General features: G+C 45.3%; 1 protein-coding gene across 1 annotated transcript in view; it reads left to right on the forward strand.

Annotated features, from left to right (window-relative positions):
* PDZRN4 (PDZ domain containing ring finger 4) overlaps nt 1-15824 on the forward strand; it is a 447294-nt gene extending 431470 nt beyond the window's left edge. The window contains exon 11 of the mRNA XM_057492556.1: nt 15810-15824. The gene's annotated coding sequence lies outside the window, so the exon portion shown is untranslated. The remainder of the gene's footprint in view (nt 1-15809) is intronic.
* The last annotated feature ends 5482 nt before the right edge of the window (nt 15825-21306 follow it).

Here is a 21306-nt window from a genome sequence, read left to right on the forward strand (position 1 = left end):
GTGTTCAGAAATACATACCAGCAGAAGTAAAAAAAAAGCATTTAACAAAGAAAGAATAAAGAATTTGAGGAACAAGAGCAAATCTGGCACAGAAACAGTAAAGGAAACAATATGGAAAACAAATTCCTCTGGCTGCCAGATCTGAAGATTTTATTTGAAACAGTGAAGAATTTAATTTGCTAGATGATCTTTCCACCCACCTGCATCTAACTGTGGCACTTAGCACTGCAGGAAATAGTTATTACATGATTACAGTTAAAAATGTTATTTTTCTTGTTTTAGAATCAGCCTATAGACAGAATATGAAAGATTTAATAATAAGCGCAGAAGTACAGGACACAGAATGCCAATGTTATAAATAATGAAGTAAAAATCAGGGAATAGATGGGAAAGATAAGGCAAAGAGCCATGTAAGCACGCTACATCGCTCATATTTCACAGGAAAGTCAATATATAATGTTTAAAACTCATCAACCAAGGAACAGAGGCATAAGACTATTTTTTCAACAGAGGGAGAGAACCTGCAGAGGCACTACAAAATAAATCTGCCCATACCTGGGAACTCATACCAGGCACGAGGAGACCCTACTTGTAACTTTATATTGTCTTGTACTGTTTAAACTGTTTACTGTTCAGGTGAATCCATTATATGACTTGGTACAAAAATGTGCAGCGGGAAATATTATACATGAACAGCAAACTCTTAATCATGAGGGCACATATTTTGTAAAAATAAAATAGGTCTTATTATATTTTTGTAACTTTGTTTTTATGAATCTGTGTTTTCAAAATAAAGTCCAGAAATCTTCCCAGCAGGGGCCCTCGTAGCTGTGGCCCCACAGACCTGTAACCCCCACCGTTATTTGCTGCTTTGGACTTAGCCATTTGGGAGGCTTTGGCCAGAACGCACAGCGACCTGCAAGAGCAGGACAACTGACACTTAACCCTTTGTTAAGGGATGAAGAGTTTAGCATACATCGGTCCATCAGATGAGCGAGGGAGTCCCACGGATGCCCACAGTTACTTGGAGGTTTGGTGTGAAGACAAATGAGACAGCAAAAGGCAAGAGCCACCCTAGAGAGAATGTCCCCAATGGAGTCATTTAAAATCTCAAGAGTGGAAAGTTACCTATTTCACGACACTGCATTGGGTCAGCCCTGACTATAACCCAGATGAAGCTAAGGTCTTACTCAAGATAGAGGTCATTTCACTAAAAATACCAGTGCCTGCTCCACACAGGCCTCTAAACCCAAGTTTCATGCAGTCACCCTCAGAAATGACACCCGAGGATAGCGACCAGTGGTGGGTACCTTTTGTCATATCAAAACTGACCCAAAAGCACATTTGACAATGAATCTCTTATAAGAATGAACACTATGAAAAGTGCTGTCAAAGGTATTGAAGTAATAGTCACACAATATTAGGGCATTGCTCTAAATGCCTTGAAGAATAGTAATAATTACCAACTTGCTGGTACGTTGGCTTTTCTGTGTAAGGTCACCTGCATCGAGTTCTTGTTAATTTGTGGCCACCATGTCTTTCTTTTTTTAAAATTCACTTTAGCTGTGCAGCTACTAGAACCTTGCTGGATACAAATGGTAGGTCAGCACGAGGGTGACACACAGCACAGGGAGAAAACGGGGGGCAAACACAGATCAATGGGATCCCCCATGAATGGAATTTTCATCATTGATGATACCCCAATGCATCAGAAAAACCAAGGGTTGGAAAAGTGTGATCCTGGACCTCTAAAATTGAAGACTTCAGACTGACATGGGCATGGGGAAAAAAAAAAAGCCAACTTGCTATCATAGAAGGCAAACAAAAAGACTTCCACTGAGCCGTTATCGAAGGGACAGCCCCAGTGGGCTGGGGCTCTGCTTAGGAAACCCTCAGCGCCCATCCCACCGCTTCGGAGCCATGTGGTCCATTCACACTTGCCTGCAGGCTTGACCTTGTAACCCTGTGTCCTTTGTATGTTTGGGAAATCTTCAGTTTGACCTGCTTTGGAAAATCACCTCTAACCTGGATCACCAGGAGGAATTCTTAAAGAATAAATCCCAGAGAGAACAGAATAAAGGATTGGCCAACCCAATCCGTGACAAAATGCAAGGCAAGAAATGTTGTTCCTCTATTGTTTCTATATCCCTTGATTTTCATTTTGAAGGCAAATGGACATTGTTTTACCAGCATAGCTTCTGTACTGCAATGGCGACATACCTTTAAAACTTGCTACAACGAAATTGCTATTTGCCCATGTTTCTCTAACCCCTTCCCTGCACATTGCCTGTGCAGGGTCTGAATTTCTGTACGATATTTACTGGATAACTCACCACCCACCAAATGGTAGCATTTCGTGAGCGCAGGAGAGTCCTGCTAATCACAGACCTAAAGCGTTCATTAAGCCATCCAGAAACTGGGCAAGGACCACTCTATCATGTACAGTAAGACATGCTGGTTTATGGTAATATGGATTTCGCATGCACTTGCGCCCACTTTAGGTCCTCATTATCATCCTGCTCGCCCTGATTCAGTGATGTATCACCTTCTGGCATTTGTCTGAATCAGGTCGGCAGCAGATAAATGGAAGTTTTTCTTGCTCTTGCTCCTTCCAAGCTGTTCGCATCATCCACCTGACCACGGAAGAAAGGCAAGGATCACTGGCTGGGAAGAAGACACCGGCACCACCTCTGTAGTAAAGCACTTGTGCATCGATGTGTGCCCGGGTGCACGTGGGGCACGTGTGTGCACACGCATAGACACAGGCCCTCAAGCCACACACCTTGGGGCAAGTTCCAAAAGGAAAAGATCAAAGCCACAAAATGTTGCTTTTTTTTTCTTTTAGGAAGAAGAAAAGGCAGCTTCAATTCTCTTAAAAAGAAAGTATATCCAATATTTCAAAAGCAGTAGAAGATCCTATTTTTATATCCTCATGATGTGTAGGAGCAGAAATTAATTGGTTCTCTAACTGGCAGACCCTGTGACTGACGGTACCTCCTGGCAGTCAGAGGCCGAATACATTTTTCTCTTTGTGGTTCAACAGAGGAACAACCTCAAGCCAGGAGAGACCTCCTGGGTGGACCTAAAGGACACAGCACCCCCTCTTGCCCCTCTCATTCTTTTTTCCAGCCTTCCCCCACCCCCACTTTTTGATAGTCTACTTTTTTTTTTTTTTTTGCCTTGGGAGCTTTTACATTTTTTCTAGGCTGTATGTTACTGGAAAATAAAAAATTACAAAAAGTACTATGATGGTAACAAGGGAGTCCACAGTGTGGCAAAGTTCCCCGCCTCCCTCCCCACCCCCAGGGCCCCCAAGTTCTCCAGCACCCCACAGGCAAGAAACGGGGGCACCGGCTGCATCCCGAGGCCTCCGTGAGGACAGGGGCCACGTCAGCTCTCTCCCCCACTGCAGAGTATTTGCCAGCATGTCCAAAAGGGAAGCAGGGCATTTGTCTTCCTCACATTCTGCCGAGCATCGAGCAAGACTCCGTTTCTCCAGAAATGATAAAGTGAGCGGACAGCCATCCCCTCTTGTTCTGTAAAGGTCCAAACATGCGTCTCTGAACTGATTTTACCACATTACCTGTGCCCAGGCTAGAATCGAGGTTGAACTTATAAATTAGGATTTCAAATTTTTTTCTCTGAAGGCACAAGTAGCAGAAGGTGGTTGCACATTCTGTTCATTTGAATTTATAATTTTATTAAAAATAGCACTCTCATCAGAGAAATGCCAATTAAAACCACAATGAGATGTCACCTCACACCAGTTAGGATGGCCACCATCCAAAAGACAGACAACAACAAATGCTGGCGAGGATGTGGAGAAAGGGGAACCCTCCTACACTGCTGGTGGGAATGTAAGTTAGTTCAACCATTGTGGAAAGCAGTATGGAGGTACATCAAAATGCTCAAAACAGACTTACCATTTGACCCAGGAATTCCACTTCTAGGAATTTACCCTAAGAATGCGGCAGCCCAGTTTGAAAAAGACAGATGCAGCCCTATGTTTATCACAGCACTATTTACAATAGCCAAGAAATGGAAGCAACCTAAGTGTCCACCAGTAGATGAATGGATAAAGAAGATGTGGTACATATACACAATGGAGTATTATTCAGCCATAAGAAGAAAACAAATCCTACCATTTGCAACAACATGGATGGAGCTAGAGGGTATTATGCTCAGTGACATAAGCCAGGCAGAGAAAGACAAGTACCAAATGATTTCACTCATATGTGGAGTATAAGAACAAAGCAAAAACTTGAAGGAGCAAAACATCAGCAGACTCACAGAACCCAAGAATGGACTAACAGTTACCAAAGGGAAAGGGACTGGGGAGGATGGGTGGGAAGGGAGGAATAAGGGTGGGGAAAAAGAAAGGGGGCCTTACGATTAGTATGTATAATGTGACGGGGGGCATGGGAAGGGCTGTGCAACACAGAGAAGACAAGTAGGAATTCTACAGCATCTTACTACGCTGATGGACAGTGACTAATGGGGTATGTGGGGGGGGGACTTGGTGAAGGCGGGAGCCTAGTAAACATAATGTTCTTCATGTAATTGTAGATTAATGATACCAAAAAAAAATAGCACTCTCTACCCACCCTATTTTTTGTTTTTATTATTACACATGTTTTTATAGATATGTTAGCTTTCTTTTTTTTAAAGATTTTATTTTTTAGAGAAGTTGTAAATCCACAACAAAATCGAAGGTAAAGAGATGTCCCATATGTCCCCTAACCCACAATGGCATAGCCCCCACTGTTATCAACATCCTCACAGGAGAGGCACGTTCCCTTCAATTCATGAACCTCCTGTGACATGTTATTATCATCCAAAGATCATAGTTTTATATTGCAATTCACTCCCTGGGGTATACATTTTACAGGTTTGGACAAGTGGGTTATGACGCATGTCCCTCATTATGGCATCACACAGATATTTTCAATGCCCTAAAAGTCCTGTGCTCTGCCTATTCAGATGCCCACCCTGACCCACTCCTGGGAACCACAAATCTCTTAACCATCTACAAGTTTTGCCTTTTCCAGAATGTCATGTAGTTGGAATTATAGAATATGTTGTGTAACCTTTTCAGACTGACCTTTTACACTTAGTAATACCCACTAAAGTCTTCTCCATGTCTTTTCATAGCTTGATAGTGCCTTTCTTCTTAGCTCAGAAAAATATGCTATTGTCTGGATACACCATCTTATTTATCCATTCATCTACTTAACATCTTCTTTGCTTAGAAGTTTTGGCAATTGTGAATAAGGCTGTTATAAACATCTATGCACAGATTTTGTGTGGACATAAGTTTTCCACTTCTTGGTGGTGCAAATGCTAGATAATATGGTAAGAGTAGGTTTAGCTTTGCAAGAAATGACCAAGCTGTCTTCCAAAGTGAATGAAATTCCACCAGCAGTGAATGAAAGTTCTTGCTGCCCCACATTCTCTCCAGCATTTGGTGCTTCCAATGCACTCTACCGAAAATTTTCTCAAGTATAAGCCTAAATCTCTGAAATTTCACTGAGAAAAGTCATGTCACATGCTTTAAAGGTTCATGGGATGTGTCTGTGGGGATAGTACTGGATACACATGCACAAACGCACACACATTCTCACTCTGGTTTCTGAGGGCTGCTTTGAAATCACAAAGGATTTCCTCAGCATCTCTAGGCTTACTGCCTCTAACTCCCTTTGCATACTAGTTCTGTCTTCTCTTTCTTACCCTAAGAAATTTTGTCATAACATTTCACTGGACATCACTTAAGAGGTGAGAAATCGGCATAACCCTGGAGAGTCACTTCCTCCTTTGATTTGGTAGGTAGTAGAGAGTTGGCTCAACATTCTGAGCAAGCTCAGAGAACAGGACAACAGAGGTCGCTGGGTTCCAGAAGGTTTCTCCTTTGAACAAAGCCACTTCCCTGACCAGGGAGCCTCTGAGGCGGTTTCACTTCCTGGTGGCACAGACATCACCTGCCCCTCCTGCCCCTACCATATCTACAGCCTCACAGGTCTGGGACTCCTCTCCAGGCCACACTGGCTGCGGTGCATGCAGTCCACCCACTCCGGGCATCAGCTGTGGAGAACGAGACCCTGATGCACCCTGTGCATTAGGCTACTTCTCTGCCTGTAAGTTGTGTGTGTGTTAGGGGCGGGCGGGATGATAACATATGCTCATCAGGATTCTAATGTTCCTCCAATTGTTGAAACAGGTACTTAGAATATGCCCCAGTTATTGCCTATTGTCTCAAAAAATATTTAGAATTTTTCAAATAATCAGGTAGGACAGAAAGTCACAAAGTTACGTGTTCTCCCTTATATAAAAACCCCAATTAAAACTGTAACTAGAGACAGCAAACATAAAAATTCAGTAGTAGTCCGTGTTTGGAAAAAAGTTTAAATAAAGACATTAGCAACTTACCACGTATTTTATGTTCTAAAGGGAATTTAAGGAAACAAAATTCCTTATTCTTTATATGCTTCAATGAAATCTTACAACAGCACATGTTCTACACAATTTCATGGGAGATCTCAGAGGATTCAGAAATACAATCATGGGAAGTGTGCTCCTCCAGAACGAAGGCTCCAGAAACAGTGAAAAGAAAATAAATGGATGACAGAAAGCATGCAAACAAGAAAAAATAATGTGAGATACGTTTCCCTAGGAAACTAGAGATAAAGGAATAGATTTTTGTCTGTCTTTTTAATGTGCTTTGCTTTTTATTTCCAAATAACATGTTCAGTTCAAAAAATAAGATAAAATCAAATAGAAATGTTTTTCCATTAATTTCAGGAAAGCTTACTATTTTAAAGTAATACAAACAACAGTATATTTCAAGGCCCAGGGCTGATTTATTAAGAGATTCAAACGAGAGGAATCTAAATGAGAGGGTGGGAACAAAGCATATGGTACACTAATAATTCTTTATAACTAGCAAGCATTCCTGATGGGAAAATAATTTAACATAAAAGCGATGAACAATGAGTGGTCCTTAGCTCGCTCGAGACCCAGGAACTCCATTATCATGAGGCATCCCATAAGTGGAGGTTAAATTCTAGAAACTTTGGAAACTGTTTCTTTTTTTTTTTTTTTAATTGGGGAAGAGGGAAGTCTGCTGTGTACGGTCAGAATACGTAACCACTAAGCGACGACATCCTGCCGTGAGGAATGGGATTGACCTTCCCTAGGGACCAAGCTTGAAACCCAGTGCCAGGTGAGGGAGAGCAGGGGGCCAGCCCACCTCTTCCTATGCTGTATGTTTTGTATATTACAGCTGAAATGTGCATAGATATCAACCAAACTATATTGAAGCCTCCAGGAAGGGCCGAAAAATGGGGGTGGGTGGGAACACAGTTGATTTTACTTTGTGAGGTGGAGTTTGGGAACACGGGTGTGATAGGATCAGAAAATTCTTGGCCGACATACACCACTGCTCCTTCCCCTCAGCTCTGTGAGAGCCAGCATGGGGACCCTTGGGTCCTCTTTGGTGACATCGGTTTAGAAATCACCAGTTGGATGGCAGGAGCAAGTGGAAAGAGTGTCAGGGACGGGGGTGTAAGAGGAGAGGTAAGCAGCGGTTCCCAAATCCTCTGTCAAAGAAAAAATGAGCTGGTCATCCCTCTATGGCACAGAGAGCCCTGCAGGCAGGTTGAAGATTTTGGTCATCCTCCCAAAAGCATCAGGTAACCACTGAAAGATGGATGAGCTGGGATTCTACCTCACTAACGATTTACTGGGTGCAGAAAGAGCCAGGAACTCGCAAGCACAAAGTCTGCCCACAGCCGGGCCACTGGAGCACAGCCAGAGGGCCAGATGCCATCCCCGCAGGCGGCGCGATATGTGCAGCCTGAGCAAGGTAACGCACCGGCAGCAAAGCTGACAGAGACGGACCGGGGACAGAGCCCATCTGGATGCCCCTGGCCACGCAGGGCTCGGCAGAGGTGGCAGAGCCGTGATCAGGGCCGTGACAGTGCATCTGAGCCCGTCTGCACCAGGACCCCATTACCAGCCACGGCTCCGAGCAGGTGGGAGGGCCACGGGGATAATCCTGGCCACCCTGACGTGCACAGGACCTTCTTGGCCCCTGCGACCTGGCTCCCTGTTGACTCATGGCCAGAAATAGGGCTTCACAGGCGATAGAACCACTTATCTGGAAAGTGGAAGAATTAGGGGAGCAAGATTCCTAAATGACAGAGCTTCATCTTTCATATTCAAGCTAATGAACAACAATCGTGTGATAAAGTTGTATTTTTTTTAACTTAGGATTTTCTTATATGAATCATGTGCTTGGATTTGAACGAGTGGGTACGGTTTTCATTTTAGCTTGGCTAATATATGTTCTCTTGATCATAGTTCCCCTTAAAATCGCTTAAATATGTGATACTGTATTTTTTAAATAATTACCAAAGGCCAAGGTGGCAGTTTGAGTATCGGTACCAGGACAGACTCTCTTCTTGACCAAACCTGAGTCAGCCTCTTCTGAGCCCTCTTCTCACCTGGGCACTGACTTTGGTCTGTTTAGCCCAGTTCTACCAAGATCCTTACCAGGTCAGTTTAATGGAAATCCCTCACCCTCGATATCAGACCAAACTCCTTACATGTCCTCACCCTGGCCTGCCTTCAGCAAGAGGCCTGCCGAGGTAGCTCCGCCAGAATCCTCCCCCCTTACCCTTGACATTTCCTACTTGTAATTTCCCATCACTGGTCCCACCTGCTCCATGGCTCTAAGTCCCCCCTTGTCCCTGCGACACTCGGAGGTGAGCCTGATGTCTCCCCTGCCACAAATCCCCATTGCTGTGGACCCTCTTGAATAACCTCTTCCTTGTCATTTTTTTTTTGGTATAATTAATCTACAATTACATGTTCCTTGTCATTTTTAACAAGGATCATAAGTAATATTTTTCTCTAAACTCAGAATTCTTCAATATTCATGCACAAATGATCAGAGAATGTTCAGAGAGAAAAATCCTCGCCCTTACTGCAGGTCAGGCATGGTCATCATACATGTACAGAGATAGAGGTGCACTTCAGTCACATGCAGTCCCCGTGCTGTGAACTGGGAATCACCCTTGTTAGCACCCACAGAGAATGCAGTGCTGGGAGACAGGCAGAAGGGAAAGTCAGCACCGGCAAGAGCCAGGGTTGGGGTGAGGATGGGATCAAAGCTATGGGCAGGGCCCGGGGAGTGAAGACGCCGAGCGCTGCAGCTTCCCTGGGTCTCCCCTGCAGTGTGAGCCGACCCATCAGGGAAACAGGCGCAGGGGACCTGGGATGGACGTACCGTCCAAGTTAATTCCTTGGAAACCTCTCCGCTTTGACTTTCGTTCAGCTGCTCCCCAAACCCCAAAACTGCGAACCCCAGCATGGTTGTCTCCTGCTTTTTGTCTTCTCTGCATTCTGAATCTCCAAGTTTTTGTATAAAAATTATTGGTAAGCACCTATGTTAAGAGCCCAGCCTAATCCCACTGAACAAACAGCCAATGAGATAGTTTCTTATAAAGTAAACACTTAGCTTGTGACCCAGGTATCTGACTGCATATTGATCTCCCTTGACTGCTGTTACGAATTATCACCGATTTAGAAATTTAAAATAACCCAGATCTATTATTTTAGAGCTCTGTAGGCCAAAAGAAGTTTCTAGGGAAAACTGTGTTCTTGCTTTTTTAGCTTCTGGGGGATTCAGGTGCTCTCTCCCTCTCTGTCTTCTAAGCTGCATGGTGGGCCCAGTCCTTTGCAAGCCATCTCTCCAGTTCCCCACAGCAGTTAGGAAAGGTCCTCCACTTTCAGTAACTTATGTGGTTGGGCTGGGTCCACCTAGAATACCCAGCCAGGTTAGACTCTCTGGTTTAAGGTCAGCCCATTAGCAATTTTAATTCCATCTGCAACCTTAATTCCCTTTTGCTGTATTGTGTAACATATTCACAGGTTCCAGGGTTAGGGTTTCCGCATCTTCCGGGGCCATTATTCTGAGGCCACAAACCAAGAGAAATGAAAGCAAATGTCCAAACTACACCTGTATTCCAATGTTCATATCAGTTTTATTCATAAAAGCCAATAACTGGAAACAATCCAAAGTTCATTAACTGGTGAGCTGATAAACTGTGACAGATCCAAATATTAGAATACTACTCAGCAATGAAAAAGGAAAAACTACTGAGTGCACACAGCATGAATAGATCTCAAATGAATTACGCTGAATAGAAGAAACTAGATAGAAAAGGCTATATACTGTAAATAATTCCTTTCGTATGAACTTCTGAGGTAAAGCAAAACCATAGTGATAGAAAGCAGATCATAGGTAGCCAGGTGAAGGGAGAAGGGTCTTAACTACAATGGTACACAAAACAACTTTTGGGACTAACAGGCACAGTTTATATCATGAGTGTGCTGGTAGTTACACGATCATATATGTTGGTCAAAACTTATTGAATCATACCTTAATATGGTGAACTTTATGTATATAAATAAAACAAATAAAATATATAACTATATAAAATAAATAATAAAATATAAAAAGCAGAAATAAAATAATATACAAATTAAATATATAAATAAAATAAAATAGAATGAAAAGCCAATAAGAGGACAATCATAGACTTCCTAGTAAGAATAAGTAAAGAGAGACAAGTCCCATGAAAAAATTCTGCAATCCAAAATAAATAAATCCAAAAGAAGAGAACTCTGGAAACCTTTCCTCTACAAGAAAATTTCCAAAAAGATTCCAAAAAATCAAAATAGCACCTGGCTTTTATTCTCACCTAGAGACACTGCACCTCTGAAACTGGAGGAAACGATCACGAACGGGTCCACCTAAGACAAGGAAGGGCTGGACAGAGACGTCAGAACGCCCGTATCAAAGCCCACAAGGAAGGCCCTGTCCTCTGCATGAGCCGCGCCTTTATTCACATGCTTACTGGGTGTGCCTCCCTCCCAGGGGACCTGTGAGCATCCTGGGGACTGGACCTTGCCTTCTGTCCTCAGCACCCAGTGCCCAGCACAGAGCTCTGCGTTTGGCACTTGCCAGGCGCAGTCCTGGTTGAATTAAGGGATGTATTATTTAAAATTAGAAAGAATAATAAATGAACTACTCCACAAAATGGAACGAGACACAATGAAAGAGGAATCAGCCCCTCCACAGGTCGGTGCTGCTACTAATAAGCAATTAGAGAAAGAAAACGGAAGCCCCTCTCTGAGTCCCACAGATCAACCTTCGAGAGCCTTCCAAGCCCATGGGACCAGCCCCATGTGCGCTCTGAGCTAACGGGACTACCAGCGCCCCTCCCTGCCCTGCTGAGCAGGAGAGCTCATCTCCCCGAATGAGAGTGTTTTCCTGCCGAGTGTGGTCCCTGGCCCCTCCTCCCGTGCTGGTCACAAAGCCATACTGGATAAAAATCTTATTTTGCACTGGGGCGAAGAAAGCCTGAAAGTTCCTAAGTTAGGGGGCTGGGGGTGGCGATGGCTGCTGCCGGCTTCTGCCTCCTCCTCTTCCGGCTCTGCTGGCTTATACACAGATGCTGTTTGAACTCTTAGACTGCTGTCTTATCTTCTCTAAGAGTAGCTATTAAGATAATGTTTATGAAAATCCTTCATAAGGAAAATGCTTATGATGTGACATTGTATTTTATAAAAGTACTACATAAAAACGCACAGAAAAATACAGATAGAAAATCAACTATATTGCTAATAATTGTTACTTCTGGTTGGTGGGATTCAGGCCATTTGAATTTTTTATCTTTATACTTTCCCAGTGTTTTTTCTTTCATTACTTAAAAAATCTTGTAAAAAGAAAATGGCAAACAAAATAATGAGAGTTGTAAATGAAGTGTGACCTACAAAGAATATCAATTGCTTTCTTTTTTAATATTGAGCACCAGCAATGTCTAAACACTGTAGACTCACAAGGGGTGCCCACAATGTCCACTTATTTCTATGGTAATAGGTGGAAGGTGGTTAAACCCCACAGGTAATACTCCATGGGAGCTTTGAGCAAGAAAACATGAATATGTATATGAGACCTTTTAATATAGTACAGAAAACTGTATACTTGACATATAAAAGAAGGTGAGGGATTTTTATGTATTCAGCTGAAATAATTAATTTAGAGACTGGGAGAGGTACAGAGAGGGACACAGACTTGGACCAATGGTCTGATGATTTTGCCCTTTGGGGGACATTTGACAATATCTTGGGGACATCACCACTGATGGTGGGTGTTACTGGTATCTGACAGGGGACCCCAGGGATGTCCCTAAACATCCGGTAGTACATAGAACAGCCTCCAGAACAAGGAATTATGCAGCCCAAAATGTCTACAGTGCCAAGTCTGAGCAACTGAGTTAGACCAATAATACAAAGCATGTATGTATCTATACGGTGGAAAATTCATTTGGGGGGATTTATAAATTGTTGGATATATAAAATTAATGACTTTACCGTGAGATCACTAGCAGGTACTTGAGTAATCCTGCCTACACTTACACTATTCGCTACGCCCATGGCCCTGAAGGGCTCTGAAGGACTCCAATTCCTACTCTAACATCAGATTAAAACATGAAAGATTGCTCAGCCCAATGTCATGGGTGTCGGCTGGAAATGACATGGCTAGATATGCACACAGGGACAGAAGAGAAACAAAGATCTGTCTGATTTGTCTCAGTTACGATATTTATCCTACAATTACAGATTGGGAGGTGAAAGGGAGGAGAAAGAGCCCATCATCGCCCAGACACATTTTTCTGAATATTTACAGCTCCCTGGGAGTAACCTTTTGTTTGGTAGACAGCGAAGTTTGTGCAGTGTGCCGAGTCGGTCATTAAACATTTGCCTGAAGAGCTGACTGTCAGCGTCAGCGGCAGGCCTCCCTAAACATGTCACATTCCCTCTGGCTGTCACCGAGAATTACAGCTTCTGCGACTCACACGGTAATAGCAGCTATTTGTGATATTTTAACCTAATGTACAGCCCCAGAGGAGAAACAACAGAAACAATAAAACATCTGCCAGAGACTTGCTTGAAGGAAGGGGTTCTGGGTGTTACGAGGATTCCAAATTAAAGAGTAAAGGCTTGGGTGTCAAATACTAAAGGGTCTGCGCTCATTAGCTCCCCGGTAATTTATGTCTTGATTATCTCCACATCCCAGAGGAACGTTCTCATTCACCTACGTTGGCTTTGTTTGATAAAATCATAAGCAAAGCCAGGAGATGCGGAACCTAATTTTGTTTTCCTGCCTCCCTGGGCTGGACTGGGGTGGGGGGGCTCCTAAAATAAAATACAAAGGATTCCCCTTAATGAGTTTATTCTTCGTGTGTGGATTCTGGCCACGCCTGATTCCTGCTCTGCGGCAGGGAGGGGGCGGGCAGGGCGATCGGCTGCTTCCGCTTTTAATGAGAAACCCGGTGTCCAAGCCGCCCCCAGGGCCTCCGCCCTGTTCCCCTCGGGCCCGTCCGGGTCCAGCGCTCCCGACGGGCCCGGGAGACATGGCGCCGGCTTCGGAGCAGGTCTCCTGGGCAAAACAAACCGCGTCCTTTCTCGCTAATTCAAAGCCTCGCTCCAACCGCCGCGCGGAACCGAACCGCGGCCCAGACGCAAACACTGCCCGGGGCCAGGAAGCGGCCCACGCGGCCTCCCGCTCCCCGAGGCCTTCGGACTGTTGGAGGCGCGGAGGGATGCAGCGTTCGGAAGGCGCTCGGACACACGCAGCATTCATTCCACAAATACATCTTTCTTGCAAAAACCAGCCCACGTGCCCTGGCACGGGAACGGGAACGGGGCCCCGCAGCCCCACTGCGGCGCCGCCCCTGCCTCCGCCCGCCCTGGGGCACCAGCCCCGCCGCGCGGAGTCCTGCCTCCCCGGGAGGTCGGCGCACGGCTCCCTGCGGCGCGCGATCGCCGGCTTCGGGGATGAAGACGCCGTGTGCCCACTTTACAGACTCATTTGTGGAGAGAAGGACATGCCCCTCCTCCATAGAAGGGAGCCCTGAAGCCTGGTAACCCCCCGTGTGCCCATTTACCGGGGGCGAAGCTGCCACCGCAGGGGCGATGGGACGGAGTGACTAGGCACCCGGAGCACCTGCACAAGTCAGGCCGCCCCTGGGGCAGAGTTGGCCCTACGGGGTCCGGCGCTGCAAAAACGCCCCCTCAGTGAGGCCTAGACGTCCATCAGCCCCGCCAGCTTGAGCCAACTTGGCGTGAGACAGCTGCATCCCGGGCCGAGCGGGGACACGGCCGCAGCTAGAGCACATGGGCCCGGGACGTCCCTCCCCCGGGGCTCGGACCGGGGTGGAGGCGCCCACGCCCTGCGCAGGACCGCAGCCAGGACCCCAGGGGAACCGAGGAGCCATCAGGCCCGGGGAAGGGTGGCAGGAAGGGCGAGCATTTGCACCGGGCTCTGCCAGTTCTTTACCTGGTTTCCCCTGCCCACCGTCTGCCCCTCCGTCCTCGGCCCGTGAGGCTGAAGGTGGAATCCTGCAGACGGGCCTCCTCGCGGGTTCTGACGGTGTGAGGCCGAGAGTGCAAATGGCAGCTGGAGCAGGTAAAAAGGCCTCCCCCTTCTGCCCCGCTCCGGTGGGCCACCCCAGCGCGGGGGTGGGCTCCTGCACCAGCATCCGGCCGCAGGCTGGCCCCCTGCCCAGGTACAGCCGCGGCCGACGACCAGGTGGTGCAACAGAAACCTCAGCAGCACCTGGGAGGGCTGATGTTCTGAGCGCCTGCTTTCCGGTGATTCTACTTATTTCCTTTATTTTCCCTCAGTTCCAAGGGTGGCAGCGCTTCCTGTTCCTCACTCAGGGCTCCCGGTTCGCTCTTTCAGCCTGTTAACACCTGTGGACTGGATTCTCTGCCTTAAGTCCTGTTTGCAATACCTCATACCACCCAAGGTTCTCCATTTTCCTGACTGGATCCTGACCTATACAGTGAAGTACAGCAGAGGGTGAGGTTTGGGATGCGGGTTGGGGAAGAAGGCAAAGGAGACCTGGGTTTTTGAGAGAGGTCTGGGTTTTCCACTTGCTGGAGGATTAGTTAAAGGTGAAGCCCGTGACCTGGAGTGTCCGATAGGGCAGCCTTTGAATGACGGCCAGTGTGACTTTGGGACTGAATGCAGATTATCTGGGGGTACGCAGTCTGGCTATTGAAAACTTTTTGTATGTTTGGAACATTTACTTAGGTAAATGAATCTACTTCTTAAATTGCAAGTTTTTATGAACTCTAAGTAGAGATCAATTATCTCTGATGAAAAGTTAGCATATGGATTGAGACATGCTACAAGTATAAATATGTGCTGCATTTTGGAGGTTTCAGATTTTTCAAAATGTAAACATCTCAATGTTTCACAGTGATTATATTTTGAAATGACATGATTTGGATAGACTGAATTAAATTAAATGTAATATTAAAATTAAATTCACCTGCTTTCTTTTACCTCTTTTATGCTGCTACCAGAGATTTTTCACTTGTGTGCAGCATTCTGACGGTATCGCACAGCGTGGCCCCATCCTCTTCCTCCTCACACCCTCAATGTCCAGGTTCCTTGTCCAGACACGTTGTGTTAGTTACTGTTCATTTGGTAGCAAGTAAAACCCAACTCTGGGTAGTTTAATAAAAACAAATGGCTGGATACACAGAGAAAACAACAGCAAGCAGAGCAGAAACCTGAAGTAAGAAAAGGAATATAAAAATGTCTGACGAACACAGAACCAGCCTGAGTTTGACGTCAGAGAGCACAGCTTTGTGTACTTCCTAACTTCCCAGTATGTTCTTGTTGGGCCAGATGGCCAACACAGTACCAGAAGCACACAAACAGCAAAAGCCAGATAAAAGAATATCCCTCCAAATTCAATCTAACAGTTGCAGATAATTAGCTTATGATGTCTGAGTCATTCAACATGCTTTCAGATGTCACAACAGAGTTGTGCAAATGACTTCAACTCATTTGATAGGAGTCAAGGTTCGCAGGTAAAATGGAGTGAGGATTCTGGATTTGGGGTTGCAACGGAAGAAATACGGTAAGATAGCATCAGCAATTATACATACCCTTAAACCACATTCTGTGTATTTCCACAAGACAGGCCTGCTATTAATGCTACATCTTTTCTAATTATAAGCAAACTAGTTTGCATACAGAAGTTTTCTGTGTTATAGACAATATGTCACCCTCACAATTCTTCATATTCTCTAAGAACCAACAGGCCAATCGAGTCATGCAAATGGCTGCTAAATGTCAGCCACAAAACAGCACAGGTAAGGGGATAGTAAGGGAATACAGGTTTGGGAGACATAACCATGTCTTCTTGGTAAGGAACTTGCAACCAAGGAGAGAGAAAATACAGAATACATCTTTGGCTTTGGAAGGTCCCTGGAGGGCACCTAACAGAATCTTCCAGCTGATGGATAATTCAGCTCCTGCAAGAGTCCCTTGCGGTGCTTGGCTTCTGCTTAAAGCTGCTTAAACAGGGACAGATAATTCACTACCTAGGGGCCTGTCTACTCCATGTTTTTACTGCTTTGATTTTTAGCAAGAGCTTTATGCTAAATCCAAAAATACACCCTGGTAAATTCTACTCACTGGTCTTTTTTGTCTTCTTCTATAAATAACAGCCCTTCCCGTGTGTAAAGTCCCCTATCACAATCCCTGTCCTCTTCTTTATTGACAGCATTGCCCGTGGAGCTTCATGGAGGAGAAGAAAGAGCACTGTTTAGTGAAATACACGCAGAAATTAGAGCTTATCCTAATCTTGTCTTGAAAGTACACTTTTAATTTTTTTTAAAGCTTTGAGGGTTAGGCAGTAAGGAAACTCATTTAATTGCACTATTCTGAACACTTTCCAAACCCGTTTGACCACAGAAATCTGATGTCTCCCAATTTTACCATATTAACATCATACAGATTTATGGTTCAGGGGAACGTGCATCTATTCATTCACTTACTCCACGCATGTTCATTAAGTATTTGTTTTGCACCAGGCATCGTGATGTGAGCTGGAAACACTATAGGAGACAAAACAGAAACGACTGACATCCAAGTGCTTGAAATCGTAGGATCTGTTGACAGTTCTTTTTACATCGTAGTTTCCAGTCTCGGCCTCCCTGGTCGTCACCCCCTGCACGTCTCTGCTTTGCCAGCGTCCCTCACAAAGGGCCCCAAACTACACATGATGCCCCAGGAACGATCTGACCCAGAGAGCCTCAGGCAAGATAATACCCTCCTTTGTTCTGGGCATTGAACTGCTATTAAGGCAGCCCTCCTACCCACACACCAAACACTGCAAACAAGAGAGAACAGCCTAGAGCAACAGCTGAGGGTGCTCCGGAAGGTCTTTTATACTAATTACCAACTACACCATAGACCGAAGTGACCCTCAGACACTGCGACAGGCTGGATAAGGCTTCACAAAAAGTTTGATCTGAATCTTGGTAAGAGGGTGGAAGTTGGCTAGGGAATGCCTTTGGAATGAATATTCACAGAAACATAAAAATTAAGTGAGACCTGGGAAACTCAAACTTAACCAGGAGCCCCATATGCTGCTTAGAGATCTTATCTTAGATACTGCATATAACACAGAAACACAGACAGCATTAGAGTTCATGCTAACAGCCTAATTCTACCGCTGTCTCCCGACCTCACATCACCTGACTGCACCCGGCTAACACTGAAGGACACGAGTGTCCTGACACCCTAATTGGCCACAACTCATCGGCCACACGTGAGAAGCCCTTCTCTGTTTACTTTTAATTTGAGTTTCAGAAATTGTTCTATTCATCATCATCCAAGGAGATCCCCAAGGGCAAACTGAAAGGTGTCTGTCCAACACCCTGAGGAGGGAGAATTTTAAACAGTCATCTGGAGAGGTTTTCTGTGTCCAGGACCGCTTTCGAAAGTGTGGACACTTCTAGGTAGCTGACTGAATTTTTTGTATTTAATTCAGTCGTTTGGCCTCAACGTTTATTTCCATTTCCCTGGTTGAATATGCCAATAATCTAAATTCGCAGTGAAGACGGCCAGTGGTAAATACTTTATGTCCACCCAACTGTCTTACAGGCTCAGGAGAAATCTACTTGAAAAGAAGGGAGCGGGGAGCAGGGAGAGGTAGGTGCTGGAGGCTGGCAGGACCGAGCAGGATGAAATGCAAGCAAGGTGCAGGGGAGAAAGAGAGCGGGCCAGCAAAGGGCAGAGGAAAACAGGGCCACAGCACTGCACAGGCGTACCCGGCGCCGCAAACCCTTCATCAGTGTTTGGATGTGTTCGCTTGTCCCATCGATGCACTTCTCTGTCGCACGCGTGTGTGGCTTCAGTACTGACGGGAATGCATACACAAGAAAGGAGAGGTATTGTCTTGCCTTTAGGTCACTGAAATGCTACACGTTGGGAATTTTTATCCTGTGTGGTAGGCTGAATAAAGATATCCAGGTCCTAATTCCTGGGACCTGAGAATGTTACCTTGTATGGGAAATAGATATGCATACATGTGATTAAGTTAAGGACCTTGATCTGAGATGCTTACCTGGGTTATGCAGGTGGCCCCTAAATGCAATCACACGTGTCCTGACGAAAAGGAGATAGAGGGACATTTGACTATAGGCAGAAGAGCAGAAGGCAACATGACCACAGAGGCAGAGAGCAGAGTGACGCGGCTGCAAACCAAGGCCAGCAGCCCCCAGACGCTGGAAGGAGCAAGGCCCAGATTCCTCCCGAGAGCCTCGGGAGGGGGCGGAAGACTCTACCGATACCTTGGTTTGGGCCCCAGGAAGACGATTCAGGACTTCTGAGAGGATAGATTTGTGGTGTTTGAAGTAACCAAGTTTGTGGAGACTTGTTGCAGGAGAAAAATGAAACTAGAACACTTCACATTTAAAAAAAAATGTAAGCCTCCAGCAACTTTGAAAACCTCTCCAAACTGCCAAGTATCCCTGGGCAAAGAGGTTCCCCATGAGGGCCTCAAGCCAGACTCTAAGGTCTCCTGTGCACCCACATGAAGTCCCAAATGGCCACTCCACCCCTCCTGGAAAAACACCCAAGGCAGGCCACCCACCCACAGTGACAGCGATCAAGGCAAACCGAATACATGAATCCTGAGATGATACAAAACATTTTCAGACTCTTTAGGAGTCAGGAAAGATAAAACACTACCAAAAAGTTACGAAATGATCAAACAACCCTAAAGGACAGAGAAATGAGTGAAGTAAGAAATATAAATGTCCTCTGAATGCATGAAATAACAGAAAACATCTGAGTATAATTATGCTCAAGATAGGTACTGATCAATAATTATAAAGAAACTTCCAGTTTCCTTATGAAATCCTCCCTAAGGGTGAATCAGATTTTTCTGTGTTATCTCCTCCACGATGCACTGAAGTCAGTAAATGGAGAAGAAGTTCAGTTAAAATGAACAGCAAGAAGTCAGAAAGCGGTGCATCTAGTCGCTGGAGTCTTCAGCAGGAGCAAAGATGCCTGGCTTTGAAACAAATTATTTTACAGAGAAGAAGGGTTATTTCCTGCAATCAGTCCCCATCAGGACAAATCCTCCCTGGTGCCAATGTGGTGACGGATGGCGCTCTCTAGGCTGGCTGTGTGGGCCGGATCTGAATGGCCGGCAAAGTGCAGGCGCTTATCTCAAATTTATCTGAACGAGCCAAATCTCACAGACCTGCAAAATTATGTTGGCATTGCTTCAAGATTAGTCTCTCTCTTGAGATCACTGGCACTGTAGCTTGGAGACTCGGCTGCGTGTCCACTGAAGATGGATTTTCTCCACACTTTTATTTGGCATTCCTGGTGCAGGAATAGTAAAACACATATACCTACAGACATTTCTAATAAGCCAAAGTGAAAACTACATTACTGAGATTTTTTTAAACTACCAGGATGTGTTTCCTGAGCACCTACTGCGTACCTTACAGTGTCTGCTCTACGAGAGCTTAGAGTCAAGTTGGGGAAACAGAGGTCATTATGAAATATTAAAGAAATTCCTCAATTACCAACGGTCAAAGCAAAGAATGATCAATGCAGTTTGGGAAGAATTCTTCACAACTACGCAACTTAAACAGGACTGGAACCCAGGAGAGAGACTCAGTAGTCAAGGAAAAGAAGACTCGAACAAGAAAGAATCACCGTTGTTTGATGGAAGCCCACAACATTTTTGAAAACACCCATTACTTCTTTTAATTATTTCAACACTACTGTGTGTGTAAGAATCTTTATCCTCACCTTACACATGAGAAAAGCCAAGATACAAAAAAGCTGAATTTCCCAAACCTACCTAACAAATAATCAGCAGAATCAGGATTTAAATCTAAGACAAAAACAAAAAACAAAAAAGATCTCTCAATATCCTCCAGGACGCAACGCCGCGGGAGGTGGTTATTTCTGACCAACAAGATGTGAGGAGGAAATGGAAAAGGAGGATTTGACTTGTTTACTGGGGGTGTTTTTTCCCTTCTGAAATAACAGCCACAGTCTCCATTCAGTAGGCAGGATCTTTGGAGAAGGTCACCTTTACCTGAAAACATGTTTTTCTTGCTCAACAGATAAAACGTTTTCTTCCTGAGGATACAAAGAACATCCAGCTCTTCCTGCGCTGGGTCTGCTCGCTTTGGTGGTCTCACTGTCGCAGCAGAGCCCCTTAAGGGCCTTGGGGGCGCACCTCCAGCGAGCTCCGACTGGAGGGTGCATTCTGGGGCATACGCTCCTTGGCCTTTGTCCTCATTTCCTGTTGCTGTGGTAACAAAATACCACAAATTTGGTGGCTTCAGGCAACGTAACTTTATTACCTCACAGCACCTGTAGGGTAGAGGTCCAGGTAGGCTGGGCTAATTTCTGCTCAGGGTATCACAAGGTCAGGATCAAGGTGCCAAGAGGGACTTGTTTCTTCCTGGGGGCTCCGGAGGTGAATCAGCTTCTGAGATCATTCACGACATCAGCAGAATTCTGCTCCATGCTGCCCCAGGAGCAAGGTCCCCGTTTCCTCGGGGCTTGTTGAGGGTCTAGAGTCTGCCCGCATTCTGTGGTTCTTGGTCCCTGGCCTTCCATGTTCAAAGGTCAAGGTTGAGCCTCTCTGAGGTCTCCTCTTCTGCGTCAGTCCTCCACTACTTCTCCTTCTACCACATCTCTAAACTCTTCTGCTTTCATTCCTTCCTTCTCTGCTCCATCCCCTTTCCTTGACATAAAAAAGAGTTGGGCATAGTTAATGTATACATCATTGAGTGTGGAGGTCAATATACACCCTGAAACCATCACCGCAATCTATGCCTTTAGCCTATCCATCACCTCCAGAAGTCTCCTCCGCCCTCTTCTCTCCCTCCCTGCTTCCAAAG

Source organism: Manis pentadactyla, chromosome 14, assembly GCF_030020395.1.
Source record: "Manis pentadactyla isolate mManPen7 chromosome 14, mManPen7.hap1, whole genome shotgun sequence".
Classification (NCBI taxonomy): domain Eukaryota; kingdom Metazoa; phylum Chordata; class Mammalia; order Pholidota; family Manidae; genus Manis; species Manis pentadactyla.